A 19,911-nucleotide genomic window follows, 5' to 3' on the forward strand; every position below is an offset into this window, starting at 1 on the left:
ACTTATATGTGGAACCTGAAAAATAATACAAATGAACACACACACACATACACACACATGGACACACATATTCGTCCTATCTTTAACTCTACTCTTGGTGTCTTTAGGTCAGTGGTTTTCAGTGCAAGGCACCTGCACCAGCAGCATCAGCATAACCTGGGAATTTACAGTACCCATCTCAGACTCACTCACTCAGAAACTCTAAATCATAACAATCTGAGTTTTCACATAACCCACCCTCTGCATGTTGCTAATGTATACAAAATTTGTTTATGTCTCTAATTTTCAGTTACTGTCAGAAATAGAATAGTATATACTGGCTATCCTGTATGAAAGCTGAAGATTTAGTGCCTTTATCCTTCTCATATCTACCCATTTCCTGCCCTCCCTGTAAATGTTTTATGGGTTGCTATCCTCTCAGATCGAGGGACATGTTGTCATGCTGGCACGATTATCCCTATAGCAGCTTCTTCCTTGCTCACTCTTAGTCATGCTGCTGCTGCTGCTGCTGCTGTTGCTAAGTCGCTTCAGTCGTGTCCGACTCTGTGCGACAGGTTGAACACTTAGGTTGTTTGCTATCATTAATATTACAGGGATGCCTATTCGTGCTGTCATTCTATATTGACCAGAAGCAGAATACCTATGTATAGCTTAAATTGCTCCAGCTAGTTTATATGGTTTACTCTCCTTAACGTCTCAGCACACGCCCCTGGTTGGGAGACTAGAAACTAGTCAAAAGTAGTGTTTGTAGCCCTGTGGTCATGTTTGTGGAAGAGTCTGGCCTGCTTTCCCGGTGGAATTCTCTCTGTGCTTTGTTAAGCTTCTTTACAGTGTTTCTGTTGTGGTCTTTCTTCTCTAAATATAGAGCTGTCCCCAAGGACTGAGGTTCGAAATTTACATGCCTGCAGTAAATCATACCTGGGCCAACGTTACTGACAGTTTGTATGCTGCAATTTTGACTCTGTGGAAGGGAAATCCTAACATTCTGTGAGCTCCTGTGAGAGAGTCTCTCCATCCTCAGTGTATGTACTGTGGCAATTAGAAACTTTGGGGAGGCATTGAGATGACTGCATTCACCACCCAGAATCTCTCTGCCCAGAGAAAATCACTGCAAAGATGTTACTGCATTTCATTCACTCCTTTTCTCCAGAAATGCATGCATGTATGTAGGTATATAGATATAGCTATCTATATAGGTACATATCTACATACATACACATACATACTGTATCTACACTACCTTTTGGAATAAAAAGAATTTAAAATGCTCTTTTATCATTCAATACAATGAAAAAATTAATTGTATGGATACCCAAAATCCATCAAATGTTTTAGCATAATTATTGAACTACTTCCCTAATTATTTCTACTATAATTAGTACTATAGTGAATACCCTTGTTCATAAATATTTCAAGGAATATATTTCTCTTATTAAAATAATCAAGTGGAGATGAAAGGTTTAAGATCTGTTACAACAGACTGATATGTGATTCAAATAGAGGTATGTGGCTGTATTCCATTGACATGTACCAAGGAGCAAATGAAGAGTAAGTGACAATTTAAGCAAGGTCAGAGTTTTATAGGGTAGCAAGAAAGATGTTCTTGCTGTTTTGGATTAGGCAGCAGTTTTCTTCTTTAACTGCAAGTCACAGTTGGAGGTTGTTCCTGGTTGTGTGCTGTTTGCTTGCGGTGATTGATGCAACCTCAAAAAACAGAGCAGTATTTTCTGAGAAAAGTTTTTGCAAGCCTTGTAGCCAAAGTTTGCAAAGTGGGGGAGGTAGAAAGGAAAGGAAGGAAGGAAGGAAGGAAAGGATGGGGGAAAAAAAAAGAGAGGAAAGGAAAGCAAAGGAAGGAAGAGGAAAGGAAGAAAGAAAGGGAGAAATTGGAGACCTTTCATCATGCCTGTTTTAGTCCTTTCAGAGTCCCCTTGGCCAAGATGAATTCTTTTTCACTGCTGGACCATCTAGAAAAAGATGCAGATAGATATAGATATGGATGTGGATATGGATATAGATATAGATATAGATATAGACATAGTATAGATGTGTTCAGCCAGACTCCTCAGGAGCTAGAGTTAAAGGAACTTCTTGAGAAGAGTTGGAAGAGGCTTGTTCTTTGGCTTTTTGTTTTCCTTAATCGTGGCTTGAATCATCTGCTCGGTACTGCTGTTTTGATTAGATGTGATAAGACTGACTTAATGAGGAGTCACTAGCCCTTGAGGGGAAAAACGTGTAAGGAAGACAGCCCTACTTGGAATCTATAGGAAAAGATGTCCCATCCCTACTACCTGAAGCTGACTCAAAATGTCCCGAGAGGTAGGACAATGTCATTCAGTTATCAGATGTTTTAGTTATCTTCACAGATGTGTTAATACATCAAAAAGCCACAGTACAGGTTTCTGGGATTCCACTGGATTCCACTTGCAGCAGTTTTCAGCAGTGACAGTGCATGTTCTCCCCCTAGTGCCAGAATGATTCCAGTTGATGATGGGAGACAGCCTTTTGTCTGGGAGTTTCTGTATTTATCAAGCAAGTATGCCAATACTTTTAATGGTATCAGTGAGTGGCTCAGGTGAATTCATAGATGATGGCATGGAATACTCAGGCATTACATGCAGGAACTGTGTAATTGTGTGGTCTACAGGGTACCCCTCAGGTGATAGCTGCAGCATAAAATCCATCCCGAGCAGTGAAGAGCCCTTCAAAACTGGTGTTTTTTCTATCAGCCTCTTCACACAATTTCTTTTCATCATCAGTGGCAACGGATGTTTTTCAGAAGGGTCTACCTGCCCCTAACCTAAGCTGTTCTTCTGGTTTAGAGGATAGCTTACGGTGAATGGTGGCAGATTCGTGATCTCCAAAGAAGATTTAGCTTCGGGACCAGGGACCAGGCTTGATCACTCAAGAGCTTTTGTGTAGCAGAGTTTTATTAAAGTATGAAAAGGGACAGAGAAAGCTTCTGATATAGACATCAGAAGGGGGACAGAGAATGCCCCCTCACTAGTCTTAGCAAGGGAGCTCTATACTTTTTAAATTGGTTATTACAGTAAATCAAAAGAATGTCTCAAGGTTGTAAAGGTCTTCCTAGACCAACTCCCATAATTTACATTTTAAGATGACAGGATTAGAACTAACAGTAGAAAGATCTTACCAGACCCACTCCCATAATGTACATTGTAAGATAACAGGATTAGTCAGAAGGTCCTCAGGAAGGAGAAACATATCCTCAAGCAGGATACATTGTTGTTATGTAATCCTTAGTACAGAGTTTAAGCTGAGTTGTTTTGTTGTACAATCATCAGCTCTAGGCTAAGGAAAAAAAAATGTTTTATGAATAAAACAAACAAACTCGTTTGTCCTTTTCTCCTCCTTGAGAACTCCAGACCCCTACCTCCTCTTTGAGAACACCAGATGCTCTCTCCTCTTTGGGGATCCCGGACTTTTACCAACCTACCTAGAAATTGACTCTCTCATTCCCCGCTTTTCTTTTAGGAGAATGATGTAGCCAAGGGAAAGGGGCGTCGTTTTTTGTTCCATAACTACTTCCTGCTGTTGAGGGGCGTCATCCCTAAATTGTTGAGGCAACATATTCTCCTAGCCCTCATATTGAGGGTCTCTGATCTAGGGGCCCCAAGTAATAGTTGAAGGAGGCTATGGCACTCCTAGGAGCCTGGACAGCCATTTGTAAATTAAAAGCTTTCAGACGGTTAGAAACAAATCCAGTTACACAGTTGCAGATGCAGGGAGCAAACAGTAAAAACAGAACAATTAGAATTACTACAATTAAGATAGTTTTCTACCATTGGGAGCTAGTTAACCTTTCCCAAAGTGAGGTGTCTGAAGCTTTGAGAGAATCCATAGCCTGAATCATCTTGTTCATGTGTTTAGTATGTGAGTAGCATTAGTACTCATATCTGGTATATGTGTGCAACTTTGGGTATGAATACTGGCACAAGTTCCTCCTTGTGCGGCTGTTAGAATATCTAAGGCCAATCTGTTTTGTAAAACCGCCTTTCTAATTTGTATTTGTTTAGCATTAAGGGCTGAACTAGCTTTTTGAGAATCTTGTAAAGCCTGTTGAGTTAACTTAGTCAGAGCATCAACTCGTAGCATAACATCTGTGTCCCCAGAGAGGGGATGGATATTGCAGCCAGATAATCATACCAGTGAAATACAGACCTTGCCCAGCGAGTTTTAAGCTGTGGCAGATCAGCAGGATTCTCTGGAAGCTCTGAAAATATGAAGCCACGAGTAAAAGCTAGACCTAGGGTGCACCTCCCTATCCAGCCAGGGGGAAGCCATGCCCATAGATAAGAGCCACATATCCAATAGGTCCTGTTTGGAGCAAACCAGCGTGACTGAGGGATCCAGTCCCAATGAGTTCCTGGCCAGGCAAAAAGAGGGCCTGAACTGGAATTGGAAAACACAGGAATGATTACATTGCATATTTCTTGAGGCAAAACCCCCAATTGTTTCCGATCGTTTTAATTAAGTTGTCAGCTAACCTCTGGGGATGGCTCTATTTGTTCCCAGCGTTTGGGAGCATTAGGTAGTAGGCGTCCCTTTTCAGGAGTTAGCCATATGACCTCATCCCATATTTGATAAACATTAGGTAGGAAACCATGAGATCTAGACCCATTTACTTTCTTAATGTTCAGCAAAATAGACATTAAATCAAGATGCTGTACGATCAAAGTTGAAAGTCACATTATAGCCATAGTTAAGGTACAGAGTGTTACACCAGTCCATTTTAGGATTGCTAGATGTCATCAGATTAAAGAGAGGCATCACATGTGATTGTTGTTGGTGAAGATATTTTCACAGAGTTGAAGAAAGTCTTTTCCTTGAAATGGAAAAACCCACCATGGGAACCCTTCAACTGATGAAGAGGGGAGCACTCCGCAGACCCAGCAATTAGACCGATTGTGGAATGCAGCATAAGAATGAGCCCAGGACAGAAAGGCGTTGTCTTGAGGGTCAAATGGCAGACTCGGGACGTTTGGAGTCAGCAGAAGCAGGCCCATGTCGATTGTCAGGCCCATCTGAAAAGTAAGAGGTAAAAGCATAGAGGATAAAGACGTCAAATGACATTGTTTAGTTTTGGTCAGGGTGCCACTTCTTAACTTGAGTGTGGTGCACCCAGGAATCAATTGCAGGCACCTTGAGGGCTGTGGGAGAAGAAAGAATAACCTGGCAAGGGCCTTCCCAGAGGGGCTCGAGAGATTGATCTCCAGATCCCAATGTCTTTTTCAAGACCTCGGTGCCTGGTTCAGAGGCTTGTTTGACTCCGGCTGGGTCAGGAGTCACCTCCCAGAGTTTCCGTAATGTCTGTTGAAAGGCTGAAAGCTGCGTCACATAGTTAATTCTAAGGCTGATTCTAATTCTAAGGGTCTATAACAATGTCTGTGCATAAGAAGGGTCTTCCGTAGATACATTCAAAGGGGGACGGTCCTTCCTTTTTAGGGGCAGTCTGAGCCCTCATTAAAGCTATGGGTAGAACTTTAAGCCAATCGTCCTGTGTCTCTTGAGTTAATTTACGTAGATGTCTCTTAATAATGTCATTAGCCTTTTCAACTTTTTCTGAAGATTAGGGTCTCCAGGAACAGTGTAAGTGATACTCGATTCCTAGAGCTTTCGACACCCCTTGAGTTACAGCAGCTTTAAAGGTGGAGCGTTGTTGCTCTGAACTTTAGAGTTTAAGATCCCACTTACATCATGACAAGTCAGTACAGTAAGATTTCGCCCATTCCTTAACCTCGGGCTTTAATGGATACTGCTTTTGATGTGGAAATAGGTCAGGGTCTTTGAGCTTGATAAGGACAAGAACAGTATTTTGTGCTCGATCCACAGTTCCTCCGTCAGCCCACACTTTAGGATTTACATTTTGTTCAATCAATGGGAGAGAAAGAGCAGACTCCATATTCATGACTACAGAGGCCTGGACCTTCCTCAGTCTGTCCCTCCCGAGAAGGGGTGAGGGGGACTCTGGCATGATCAGAAACTCGTGGGAAAACAGCACAGAGTCCCGGTTGCAGCTTAAAGGATGACTGAATATTTCAGTCATAGCCTTTGGCTCATCCTGACAGTCCCATTACAGTAGTGGATCAGGAGGAAAGCAGACCAGGGGCTTCAGTGAGCACAGAGAAAGGTGCCCCAGTGTCCAAAAGAAAATCGACTGATTGGCCCCCCACAGTTATTAATACCCGGTGTTCCTCAGGTGTCATTAGGACAGGAGCTTGTGTGGGGATCCCTGGGCACCTTCAGTCCTGATTGTCCTGAGAGTCTGACCCCTGGGACCTGTGCCTCTGGGGGCAGTCTCTACTCCAGGGTGGTCCTTTACAGACCAGACAGGGAGCCAGGGGCGGCTTAGACACCTGAGAGCAACTTCGCTTGAGATGCCCCTCCTTTCCACAGTAATAGCAAGCCCATCCCTTTTCACCTGGCTTCCTCTGGACATTTTTCTCTTCAGGCTGATTCATAGCAGTTTTCATAGCCATCACTAGAGCCTGAGCCTTTTCTTTGGTTCTCTTCTGTTGTCCTTCCCCCTTCTCATATTCTCTACTGCAATATACCGTCTGAGCCAGCTGTAACAGTGTTTTAAAGACTGATTTGGCCCAAACGCCTGTGTTTGTGACTTACAGCAGATATCTGGAGCCGACTGGGTGACTGAGTGAGAAATCTATCTTTTAAGATCATTTCTCCTCTGCACATTTGGGATCAATGTCAGTAAACTTGTGGAGAGCCTCCCGTAGCCTATCTAGGAATTTACCAGGAGTTTCCTTCTCTACCTGTTCTATGTCAGCCAACTTAGCATAATTTAGAGGCTTCGTTCGAGCTCTCTTAAGCCCTTCAATAATGCAATTGTCAAAGAGGGTCTGCTCCTGTCTCCCTTCCTCTTTGTGATAATCCCAGTCTGGCTCTGCTATGGGAACTGCTTGGCTCCCTGTAGGGAGGAGGGCTAGTTCGTGTTCCCTCTTTCGCCTTGTCTCACGTTCAAGCCATTCATCTCCAAAAATAGTAACTTCCCCCAAAACTCAAGCTCTCGAGTCACGAGTCAGCGTCTGTCCCAAGACATACATTACATCTCTCCAAGTAAGCTCATAAAGTAAAGTGAGTCCTGTAAAGGCTTCTATGTACTTTTCTGGATCCTCTAGTCTCCCAGATCTCTCTTTATCCGTTGTACCTCTGGGTAAGAAAAGGGCTTATGGATTTTTATGGATTGGTTATTTTTCCCAGTGGGGGCCTCCTGCAGAGGCAGTAAGTTGTGTGGCTGTTCCTCAGCCCCTCTAGCTACGCCTCACATACGTTCCGAGGGATAGATTAGAGAAACCTGCTTTTTCTCATCCTCATCCTCTTTCTCGTATTTTACCTTAGTTTTGGTTATCTGCACCTTCTCTACTTTGACTGTCTGAGTTCCCATTGAAACCAGAGCAGTCTGAGGCTGCATTGGAACTGGGGTTGTTTGAACTTCTATCGAGACTGAGGCAACCCTTCCTGGAGGGGTGCCTTGACCCTCAGCTTGCTCAGTTGTGAGCCCCAGATACAGAAGCAGAGGCAGAGTAAGAGGATAGGAGGGAGCTGAAGGCTTTACACCCAAATCTGTACCCTTAGGACTTAAGTCTGGTATATCTCACAGAGAGAAAAAGGGGAACACATATGGCACTTCTACCCATTTCCCTTGTTTTCTACAGAACCGGTCTAGTTGTAAAACAATATCGTAGTTAAGAGACCCTTCAACTGGCCACCCTTGTCTGCCACCCTCCAATGGATATTGTGGCCATGCAGATTTGCAAAGGAAAGTCAGGTGTGTCTTCTTTATGCTCTGGGGGTCAAACTTACCCCAGGTTTTCAGGACACAATCCAAGGGTATGGGTCTGGAACTTTGAGAGTGGAGGAGGAAATGGCAACCTACTCCAGTATTCTTCCCTGGAGAATCCCAGGGACAGAGGAGCCTGGTGGGCTGCCGTCTGTGGGGTCACACAGAGTCAGACACCACTGAAGCGACTTAGCAGCAGCAGCAGCATCGGTAAGAGAGAAAAAAGCAGCAACCAGCGCCTTTGCTTCTTTCCATCGGAGGTGTCCCTCCCTGCTCTAGATGGGGGTGGAGACAGACTTTCCACCGAAGCTTTTCCTTCCCTAGACGGACTTAGTCTGTCACTTGCTGACTCAGGCGCCTTCCCTTCAGCCCGCTCATTCTACCATCGAGGCAAGGGGGAGATGCACCAGGGGTAGACCTGATGGCATCCCAAATTGATTTCTAGTTCCATACCACCACGACCTTTGTTTGATTTGTGCTTTTCCTCTGATGCCACCTGGGGTGTAACAGAGTAGTTTCCTGGAATGTTTCCCAAGCTGGGACTGCTAGGGGAAGCATCCATCTTACGAGTGCCTGTGCACATTCCTGAGTACAGTCCTGACCACAGTAGAAGCAGTGAGTTATAAAGGGACAAACAACAATCAATACGTCCCTTCTTTGTGTCACCACACCAGTGTATGTGACAGCAAAAGAGGTGGTAGAGGGTCGGCCCGTGAGGAAAAAGTGACTTTTGTCCTCAAGCTATTAGGGCCAATCCTTCCAGCTCATTTTCACAGATTCCACAAAAGGAATATCTAAGGAGTTGAGACAGAAGGCACTGGAGAGCTTTCTCCGGTCTGCTAAGAGCTAGCACTACCAAAGGAAGAAGCCCATTGTACTTCCAGTCTGGAATTCCTGACCTATGTTCTTAGAAACCTCATGCTCTCTAGCAGCACTTCCATCCATGTAGTTCGGAGGCACAGGTATGGCAAGGACTCGCTTTTAGAACTCTGGCCCCCTATGGAAGCAGTCAAGAGAGAGACGCCGCTGAAGCTAGAGCTTCACCTAGTTCCCAAAGGTGCTGCTGGAGCTAGAGTTCCACCCCGTTCCTGAACGTGCTCCTAGCAAGTCTGGGTTCCCCATGACTACCAAGCTTGGGGTCTAAGTAAAAGTACACAGTAATGGCATGGATCACAAGTCCCTTGAAAGTCTAAGATCTGACGGATTAGGTTAGTAGTTCTAACTCCCCATGCAATTACGAAATGGTGGAAGAGACCAGGAAAAGGTGACCAAGGAAGGAAAGTTCAGCCCACGTGCTTTGCCCTTTTCTGGCCACTCCCCTCGCAAGGACATTGGGTGTCTCTTGGCATTGGCAGGTCGGTATAAACTCCCAACAAGGCTCCCTTTTGGGGGGCTGCCTCAGGCATTACGAGGCACCATGATACTGCAGAGCAGGGCTCAGTGCTCATTTCATACTCATTTCGGTACGTCTCTTTCATTCTACATTCACACAGACAGGCACGCCATAGAGTTAGTAAAGTAAAGCAGAAAGCGTGTATACTGAGAAAGCAGAGACTAGAGCTCTGAGTGTGTTTACCTTGTCCTGAAGATCCTGGACGAAGCCCCAAGATGTTAGCTTACAGTGAACGGTATCAGATTCATGATCTCCAAAGAAGAAGATTTAGCTTTGGGACCAGGGACCAAGCTTGATCACTCAAGAGCTTTTGTGTAGCAGAGTTTTATCAAAGTATGAAAAGGGACAGAGAAAGCTTCTGACATAGACATCAGAAGGGAGACAGAGAATGCCCCCTCACTAGTCTTAGCAAGGGAGCTCTATACTTTTTTAATTGGTTATTGCAGTAAATCAGAAGAATGACTCAAGGTTGTAAAGGTCTTCCTAGACCAACTCCCATAATTTACATTTTAAGATGACAGGATTAGAACTAACAGTAGAAAGATCTTACCAGACCTACTCCCATAATATACATTGTAAGATAACAATAAGATAGTCAGAAGGTCCTCAAGAAGGAGAAACATGTCCTCAAGTGGGATACATTGTTGTTATGTAATCCTTAGTACAGAGTTTTAGCTGAGTTGTTTTGTTGTATTATCGTCAGCTCTGGGCTGAAAGGAAATAATGTTTTATGTGACTAAGACAAAGGAGTGTCAGCTCAGTTCAGTTCAGTTCAGTCGCTCAGTCGTGTCCGACTCTTTGAGACCCCATGAATCACAGCACGCCAGGTCTCCCTGTCCACCACCAACACCCGGAGTTCACTCAGACTCATGTCCATCGAGTCAGTGATGCCATCCAGTCATCTCATCCTCTGTCGTCCCCTTCTCCTCCTGCCTCCAACCCCTCCCAGCAGCAGAGTCTTTTCCAATGAGTCAACTCTTCGCATGAGGTGGCCAAAGTACTGGAGTTTCAGCTTTAGCATCATTCCTTCCAAAGTAATCCCAGGGCTGATCTCCTTCACAATGGACTGGTTGGATCTCCTTGTGGTCCAAGGGACTCTCAAGAGTCTTCTCCAACACCACAGTTCAAAAGCATCAATTCTTCGGCACTCAGCCTTCTTTACAGTCCAACTCTCACATCCATACATGACCATAGGAAAAACAATAGCCTGGACTAGACAGACCTCTGTTGGCAAAGGAATGTCTCTGCTTTTGAATATGCTATCTAGGTTGGTCATAACTTTCCTTCCAAGGAGCAAGCGTCTTTTAATTTCATGGCTGCAGTCACCATCTGCAGTGATTTTGGAGCCCAAAAAGATAAAGTCTGACACTGTTTCCAATGTTTACCCATCTATTTCCCATGAAGTGATGGGACCGGATGCCATGATCTTCGTTTTCTGAATGTTGAGCTTTAAGCCAACTTTTTCACTCTCCACTTTCACTTTCATCAAGAGGCTTTTTACTTCCTCTTCCCTATCTGTCATAAGGGTGGTGTCATCTGCATATCTGAGGTTACTGATATTTCTCCCGGCAGTCTTGATTCCAGCTTGTGTTTCTTCCAGTCCAGCATTTCTCAAGATGTACTCTGCATAGAGGTTAAATAAGCAGGGTGACAATGAACAGCCTTGACGTTCTCCTTTTCCTATTTGGAACCAGGCTGTTGTTCCATGTCCAGTTCTAACTGTTGCTTCCTGACCTGCATACAGATTTCTCAAGAGGCAGATCAGGTGGTCTGGTCTTCCCATCTCTCAGAATTTTCCACAGTTTATTGTGATCCACACAGCCAAAGGCTTTGGCATAGTCAATAAAGCAGGAATAGATGTTTTTCGGGAACTCTCTTGCTTTTTCCATGATCCAGCGGATGTTGGCAACTTGATCTCTGGTTCCTCTGCCTTTTCTAAAACCAGCTTGAACATCAGGAAGTTCACGGTTCACATATTGCTGAAGCCTGGCTTGGAGAATTTTGAGCATTACTTTACTAGCGTGTGAGATGAGTGCAATTGTGTGGTAGTCTGAGCGTTCTTTCGCATTGCCTTTCTTTGGGATTGGAATGAAAACTGAACTTTTCCAGTCCTGTGGCTACTGCTGCGTTTTCCAAATTTGCTGGCATATTGAGTGCAGCACTTTCACAGCATCATCGTTCAGGATTTGGAATAGCTCCACTGGAATTCCATCACCTCCACTAGCTTTGTTCTTAGTGATGCTTTCTAAGGCCCACTTGACTTCACATTCCAGGATGTCTGGCTCTAGGTCAGTGATCACACCCTCGTGATTATCTGGGTCGTGAAGATCTTTTTGGTACAGTTCTTCTGTGTATACTTGCCACCTCTTCTTAATATCTTCTGCTTCTATTAGGTCCATACCATTTCTGTCCTTTATCGAGCCCGTCTTTGCATGAGATGTTCTCCTGGTATCTCCAATTTTCTTGAAGAGATCTCTAGTCTTTCCCATTCTGTTGTTTTCCTCTATTTCTTTGCATTGATCGCTGAGGAAGGCTTTCTTATCTCTTCTTGTGTTTCTTTGGAACTCTGCATTCAGATGCTTATATCTTTCCTTTTCTCCTTTGCTTTTCACTTCTCTTCTTTTCACAGCTATTTGTAAGGCCTCCTCAGACAGCCATTTTGCTTTTCTGCATTTCTTTTCCATGGGGATGGTGTTGATCCCTGTCTCCTGTACAATGTCAGGAACCTCATTCCATAGTTCATCAGGCACTCTGTCTATCAGATCTAGGCCCTTTAATCTGTTTCTCACTTCCACTGTATAATCATAAGGGATATGATTTAGGTCATACCTGAATGGTCTAGTGGTTTTCCCTACTTTCTTCAATTTCAGTCTGAATTTGGCAATAAGGAGTTCATGATCTGAGCCACAGTCAGCTCCTGGTCTTGTGTTTGCTGACTGTGTAGAGCTTCTCCATCTTTGGCTGCAAAGAATATAATCAGTCTGATTTCGGTGTGGACCATCTGGTGATGTCCATGTGTAGAGTCTTCTCTTGTGTTGTTGGAAGAGGGTGTTTGTTATGACCAGTGCATTTTCTTGGCAAAACTCTATTAGTCTTTGCCCTGCTTCATTCCGTATTCCAAGGCTAAATTAGCCTGTTACTCCAGGTGTTTCTTGACTTCCTACTTTTGCATTCCAGTCCCCTATAATGAAAAGGACATCTTTTTTGGGTGTTAGTTCTAAAAGGTCTTGTAGGTCTTCATAGAACCATTCAACTTCAGCTTCTTCAGCCTTACTGGTTGGGCCATAGACTTGGATTACTGTGATATTGAATGGCTTGCCTTGGAAACGAACAGAGATCATTCTGTCGTTTTTGAGATTGCATCCAAGCACTGCATTTCGGACTCTTTTGTTGACCATGATGGCTGCTCCATTTCTTCTGAGGGATTCCTGCCCGCAGTAGTAGATATAATGGTCATCTGAGTTAAATTCACCCATTCCAGTCCATTTGAGTTCGCTGATTCCTAGAATGTCGACACTCACTCTCGCCAACTCTTGTTTGACCACGTCCAATTTGCCTTGATTCATGGACCTGACATTGCAGGTTCCTATGCAATATTGCTCTTTACAGCATCAGACCTTGCTTCTATCACCAGTCACATCCACAGCTGGGTATTGTTTTTGCTTTGGCTCCATCCCTTCATTCTTTCTGGAGTTATTTCTCCACTGATCTCCAGTAGCATATTGGGCACCTACTGACCTGTGGAGTTCCTCTTTCAGTATCCTCTCATTTTGCCTTTTCATACTGCTCTTGGGGTTGTCAAGACAAGAATACTGAAGTGGTTTGCCTTTCCCTTCTCCAGTGGACCACATTCTGTCAGATCTCTCCACCATGACCCACCCGTCTTGGGTTGTCCCATGGGCATGGCTTAGTTTCTTTGAGTTAGACAAGGCTGTGGTCCTAGTGTGACTAGATTGACTAGTTTTCTGTGAGTATAGTTTCAGTGTGCCTGCCCTCTGATGCCCTCTTGCAACACCTACCGTCTTATTGGGCTTCTCTTACCATGGGCGTGGGTTATCTCTTCACGGCTGTTCCAGCAAAGCGCAGCCGCCATTCCTTACCTTGCACGAGGGGTATCTCCTCACCATCGCCCTTCCTGACCTTCAACGTGGGATAGCTCCTCTAGGCCCTCCTGCGCCCGGGCAGCCACAGCTCCTTGGATGTGGGGTTGGTCCTCCCGGCCGCCGCCCCTGGCCTCGGACTTGGGATTGCTTCTCCTGGCCACCGCCCCTGGCCTCGTGCGTGGGGGCGTCAGGTAGCTTCTCCCGGCCGCCGCCCCGACCTCAGACGCAGGGTAGCTCCTCTGGGCCAATCCTGCGCCCTCTCAGCAAATCCCACTCAATCAAGAGTAGGCTCCATTACTGGAGTCACCCTGTCCCTGATAGTCAAATTTGCTCATGGCATTCCGTTTGTTCATGATAGTCAGCCTGCTTTGTGAAACTGGTTGAAAGTGAAAGTCACTCAGTCGTGTTGGACTGTTTGCGACCCCATGGACTACAGAGTCCATGGAATTCTCCAGGCCAGAATACTGGACTGGGTAGCCTTTCCCTTCTCCAGGGGATCTTCCCAACCCAGGGATCGAACCCAGGTCTCCTCCACCGCAGGTGGATTCTTTACCAGCTGAGCCACACAAGGGAAGTTCTGCTAAATACATCACTTACCTTGAGGAACACAAAATCGGCTTTCTCTAGTTGTAATACATGATGCTTATTCTCCTGATAGAGGCCGTGCCACAATGAGGTACTATTTGTTATGTAACATCTTATAGAACACCCATATGGCATATGCTAACTTATCTTGTGTGTTCAGGATAATTGCTAGAGACTTTGTGATCTGTTAAACTAAACATTCCAGCAGATCTTGTTTTCCAGAAACGGGTGGGGGAGGGGGGAGGGGTTAGAGAGAGAGGGATTATCCAGTAACAGTCAAGCCAATTTCTTTTAAAAACTCACCAGGAAGGGCTTCTCTGGCGGCTCAGATGGTCAAGAATCTGCCTGCAATGCAGGAGACCCGGGTTCAGTCCCTGGGTCGGGAAGATCCCCTGGAGAAGGGAATGGCAACCCATTCCAGTATTCTTGCCTGAAGAATACCATGGACAGAGGAGCCTCGTGGGCTATAGTCCATGGGGTTGCAAAGAGTCAGACATGACTGAGCAACTCTCTCTCTCTCTCTCTCTCTCTCTCACACACACACACACACACGAAGAATAACTGACTCCGTATTCATATAGGCTTTGTGAATTGATATTCTCACATTAGGGAAAATAATAACTAGCAAGGGTGGTCCAAAACTTGTCTTTGATTCTAACAAAAGTCATGTGGTGCTCAAAGGTGAACCCAGCTGGATTCATTGCCTGGTTTTTATAATCCAAGCCCTTGACTTCAAGTCCTGTTTCAAGGACTAATAATCATTGTGTTTCGTCTGATTACTTGTTTTGCAGTTGGCCAATGCATCCTGTCTGGAGTCTTAAATGCTATTGCACAGCCCGTGTCACACCAGAGTATTCAATGATGCATTCTACTACAAAAGGAGCAGGAGAGACCAATCCATGTCCTACTACAGACTACATTCTCTAAACAAATTCCTGATCATCAAAATCAGAGCAGTGTTGATAATCTAGATAACATGGATTAATGGCTTGTGGCCAAAAGGGGGTACGAAAAAATATCTCTTGACATCCAGGCTAGGACATGTTATTCTCCCATTAGACACTGAAAAACATCTCAGGGAATGCCAACTTCAGGTGAGATCATGAGACCTTGTCACTCTGAGATCATGATAAAGTGAGACAAAACAAAGGCCACTTCGTGATTTTTTTTCCTAAGTACACACAAAAGCAAAATCACTGTAGAAATCACCGTATATCCCTCTCCTAGCTAGTATGAGTGACTGCTAGTTTGGGGGTTTTGTTGTCCCCTTTGCTTTGTTTCTTTGTTTGTTTTCAGCAATTGTAGCTTTAACCTCACTCTAATCTATTCTCTCTATACAAAAGGTTTATTAAGATACTGTCATAGGAATACCCTGTTTTCCTGACAGTATCCAATCCAGATCAAAGCTCTGCTTCTTTAAAACCTCACCCAAATCACCTAAAACAAGCCCACCTCTTTATTTCTTTATTTTTTTTTTTTGAGGTGGTCCCATTATTTAGTCTTTATTGAATTTGTTAACATATTGCTTCTGTTTTTTTTTTTTTTTTCTTTAATGTTTTGGTTTTTGCCTCAAGACATATGGGACCTTAGTTTCCCCAACCAGGGAGCGAACCCACACCAACTACTTTGGAAGGCAAAGTCTCATCCACCGGACCAGCAGGGAAGTCCCAAGCCCAAATCTTTTAACATCCCTTTTCTATCACCCACGTACTTGTGTGGCCCACAGTTCCTTCACTGTGTATGTTCTCCTTCACTGCACAGAATAACAAACTCAAATTGTTCAACTACAAATGTGTTCCTGCTGGTCTTTAGCTGGGAGGCATCGAACTATCACATCACGTTAAACCTGATGGCAAAGCAAAGCAGAAGACTCAAATGTATTTGATTTATGTATTTATGTATTTGTATCTAAATGTATTTACAATAACCCCACATGCTATTATTTCTAATGTAAGTTTCAGTTTACAAAGACATTTATTTTGTATCCTTTCAACCAGCGATTTCAAGGCCTAGAGACTGAGAAGAGGGCTAGTATACTGGTGGAGATAGTAACAATATGAACAGTAAAAGACCAACCATAAAATATATTGAAAATAGATATTCATGATAGTGGAATGGGAGAAAGAAAGCCAAGGTTGAGTTTTGGACAATGAGTTTGAGATGATGGCCTGACCACCAGGTCAGATGTTGTATGGGCCACAGAAGTTTAGATCAAATTCTTCACATTCAAAGCACAGGGTTCCAAAACAAACGGTTCCTTTGGGTGGCTACCAACCTTCCTCAAGCCCTGTCCCCAGCCTCCATAACATCTCAGTAAGCACAGTGAGACAAATAAGACCTTGATGAGACCCTGTAAATCCAAATGTGACCATTCTGTATGTCTGTTTTTCTAACTCCTCCCCATCCCCACAAACATCACCCACCCCCACATAGGTTATCCAGGCGACCTATGTATTCAGAAGTAGAAAGAAACGTAAATTTTACTTGGAATGACTGATTATAGAACAGCACTATCTAACAGAATTCTCTGCGCTGATAGAGATGTTCCATATCTGCACTGTGCACAGTATAGTAGCCACGGGTTTACATGTAGCCATTGAGCACTTCAAATGCTGCGAGTGAGACTGAATTTTCAATTTTATTTAATTTGAATCAATTTAAGTAATCACATATGACTAGGAGCTACCATTTTAAAGAATATACCTCTACAGGAAGTCTTCCTCACCTGTGGTGGACCATACTCAGCCACTTGCCTTCACCCAAAACATGTTCTTCGTGACCGCTTGGATGATTTTAATTCACTTAGAGTCATCACTCATCATAAAATCCCATGTACTGCAAACATGCTAATCAAAACCATCAGCTGCTTGTAGATTCCTATTTTTGCCATCACCATGTACTATTTTTATTTTTTAAAATAATTGACAGACATCACCAATGTAATGCAGTGTGTTTATGTGATGAATAGTTCTCAGAGAATTAAGGATCTTTTGGGTATTCAAATCTTACCTTGAATCTGCCCAGATAGTTTTGTTCCTTGCACTGCATCTTATTACCCTGCTAGTCTTTAAACCAAGTTTGATAGTTGAATTTTGCTACACTGTGGAGTGAAATTTATCCTTTGGTGTCTGATCTCAGAATCTAATCATAGCAATTGACATGGAAAACGTGTTCACAGACTAAACCAAACTTTGATCTGCACTGTTAGAACAAATCATTCCCGAAGACTGTTCATATATCAATTGGGTATTGTCTAAATAAATGAGGTAAATTTCAATTCTCTTACCTACTAGGAAAAAAAAAAATTGCCACCTTTCTTTAGAATGTCATGAATAGACAAATTTTACTTCTGAAACACAAACACTTGAAGAAGTATAAGTTTCCGCTAACATCCTGGTTATTTTCTCCTTACCAGCATCAGTGTCTTTCTATTTATTTACTCAAATGAGGAAGGAATCTACATTTAGATTAAAATTGGTTGCCTGGACTATTAGTTCTATTTGGTTCCTTTGTAGATCGCACCACCTTTGAGATTTCCAAGTGGTGGGGCAGACTGCTGGCTATAGGTCTGGATCCAAAGAAGTGGTCTGTGCATGGGCTATGAATTTGAGAGTCTATGACATATAGATGGTGCCTGGACTCAAGCAAGTAAACCTTAGAACAGGGGGCAGATGACACACCCCTTTCAAGAGATTTATCTTGAATAAAGGGAAGGGCATCAAGGCCCAGGTAGCTGAGTGGACAAGGAAAGGGTGGAACCTCATGTGGGCTCATAAAATATAAATGTGTGTGTGTGTGTGTGTATGAATGTCTTAGGAGTCATGTTACTAGCTGAACACGTGATGACATAAAAACCTTGGATCCTGCTTCAATCCACTTACTTCAGTGTGTGTGTGTGTGTGTGTGTGTGTGTTTGCTGACCCCAATTCAAAAGTTTAAGTTTAATGGCATGATTAAACTTATGTGATGTGCTTATATAAAATAGGTGAATTTTGCTATTTTAACTCTCACCAGGCAGTTTCATGTCCAAAATCTGTGGCTGAGACTTGGCAAGTACCTTCCTGTAGACCTTGTGGCTGGACACTCCCTCTTCTTTTTATTTTCCTCTTAAAAAGATGGTTTTCTTTTTCCAGCACATGATTTATCTTTCATCAAAATTTCAGTGTCATCTTTGTGCTGTTTATATATAGACCCTTTCCACAGTAGCATAATTTACACTGGTCTGCTGTCTGTGTCCATCCCACTTACCTCCCTGGGGCACTGCTTTCTCCTTCATAAGTCATTGTTTATTTAAGTCTCTTGTGTCTTTGAACACGAATGCTAACCTTTGTCTTCTTACAGCATCTATCTCTAGGACACCACCGGAAGGGAAGATGACAGAAGAGGGTTTGTCGACCGAATTGTAATAACATTTCATTCCTGTCTCCTTAAGACAGGCAGAAGCAGAGATGGACTATCAAAAGATGCAACAGAACCAGATGCAGAAACAGCCAGAGACAGGACAGCCTGACAGAAAAACAGAGATAGCTGGTCAGGCAGGCTGAGAAAGCCCAACAGAGGGACAGACTCAGATATTATACCTCCTCCCCCAAAAGAGACAGGTAGAAAGGCATACACAGAAAGGGGCAGACAGAGACAGGTAGAAATAGATGGAGACAGAGACAGGGAGGCAGAGGAAGCCGGGCACAGACAGGGACAAACAGACACACATTCAAACTAAGGCAAAGAATGATGGTTGCAGACAGAGACAGGGAGACAGGCAGAGGCTGATTGACACAGATAGAAAGACAGAGACAGACAGACTGAGAGACAGAGAAAGACAGACACACACTGAAAGAGAGCCAACAGACATAGAGATAGTGATGGGGAGAGAGAGAGTCAGAGAGAAACAAGGTTGGGGGTGGGGAGAAAGACAGAGACAGGTCGGGACAGAAAGGGAAAGACAAAGACAGACGGATGGAGAAAGAGACACAGAAAGATGCAGATACAGACGGATACAGAAGCACTGGAGAAATACAGAGACAGAGACAGAAACATAGAGACCCAGACAAAAAAGGGATTGTCAGAAACAGAGAGAAACAGAAAGACACGGACAGTAAGACAGAGACAGACAGTGACAAAGATAGGCAGTCTGAGACAGAGACTGAGGTAGACAAAGAAAGAGGTAGATAGTAATTAGACAGGGATGCAGACAGACATAATGGAGACAGAGATAGGGGAAGACAGAGAGAGCGGCAGACATACAGAGAGGGAAAGACAGAGACAGGGATAAATCCTCATCATTGTCAAGGACCACGTGGTATCCCATAGGGGTACATCTCCTTTAGTGTGGTGTTTAGTTTGCTGTTATTTAGCTTGATGGTTTCCTGTAGCGTTACCATGACTATACATTTTGCCCTGCCTCCCCATCTCCCCATGCCTTTACGAAGAGGCTAACAAAATGAGTATCAACATGGGAAAAGGTTTCTTCCTCATCCTGAGCAGTCAAAAAGAAAAGAAAAAAAAAGTGAAAAAATAGAGACAGGTATTGGATAAATTGCCCAAACTGGCAAATGGCAACAGTCAGGGTTTGTGAGAGTTTAAATGTTTAAATGAGTGTATTTCAGCTGTCACTGTTTGTACATTATTGAACATCTTTCTATTGTAAGCAGCAACAAGCAATTTAAGGATTTAAAGCTAGTTGGGTAGGAAAACAAAAGCAGACCTTTCAGTCAAGGTACACTTGTAGCTAAGTAGTCTCTGAATTTCCCAACTGAGGATACCTCTGTTTAGATGAAATGGCATCTTGGCATTCAGCTCGAGAAAAAGGAATTTCAAATTGTTTAGAGAGTTTATATAAAGAAAGTGAAATTCTTACCAAAAAAAAAAAATAATAATAATAATTTTTACCTTTCAACTGAATCATGAGTTACTCTTCTCCCCAGTTATTTTGAAACACAAATAAAATGAAGTCTATTGTTTGTAGTTGGTTAGGTAAACGGAATATAAGGGAACACGAGAAAGGGTAGGGGGCT

The 19,911-nt window shown here is 43.5% G+C and overlaps 1 pseudogene; it reads right to left on the reverse strand.

The window, feature by feature from the left end:
- Positions 1-2,909: 2,909 nt before the first annotated feature.
- On the reverse strand, positions 2,910-14,077 carry LOC129639464 (endogenous retrovirus group PABLB member 1 Env polyprotein-like; annotated as a pseudogene).
- Between the last annotated feature and the right edge of the window lie 5,834 nt (positions 14,078-19,911).

The sequence above is a fragment of the Bubalus kerabau genome, chromosome X, assembly GCF_029407905.1.
Source record: "Bubalus kerabau isolate K-KA32 ecotype Philippines breed swamp buffalo chromosome X, PCC_UOA_SB_1v2, whole genome shotgun sequence".
Taxonomy (NCBI): Eukaryota; Metazoa; Chordata; class Mammalia; order Artiodactyla; family Bovidae; genus Bubalus; species Bubalus kerabau.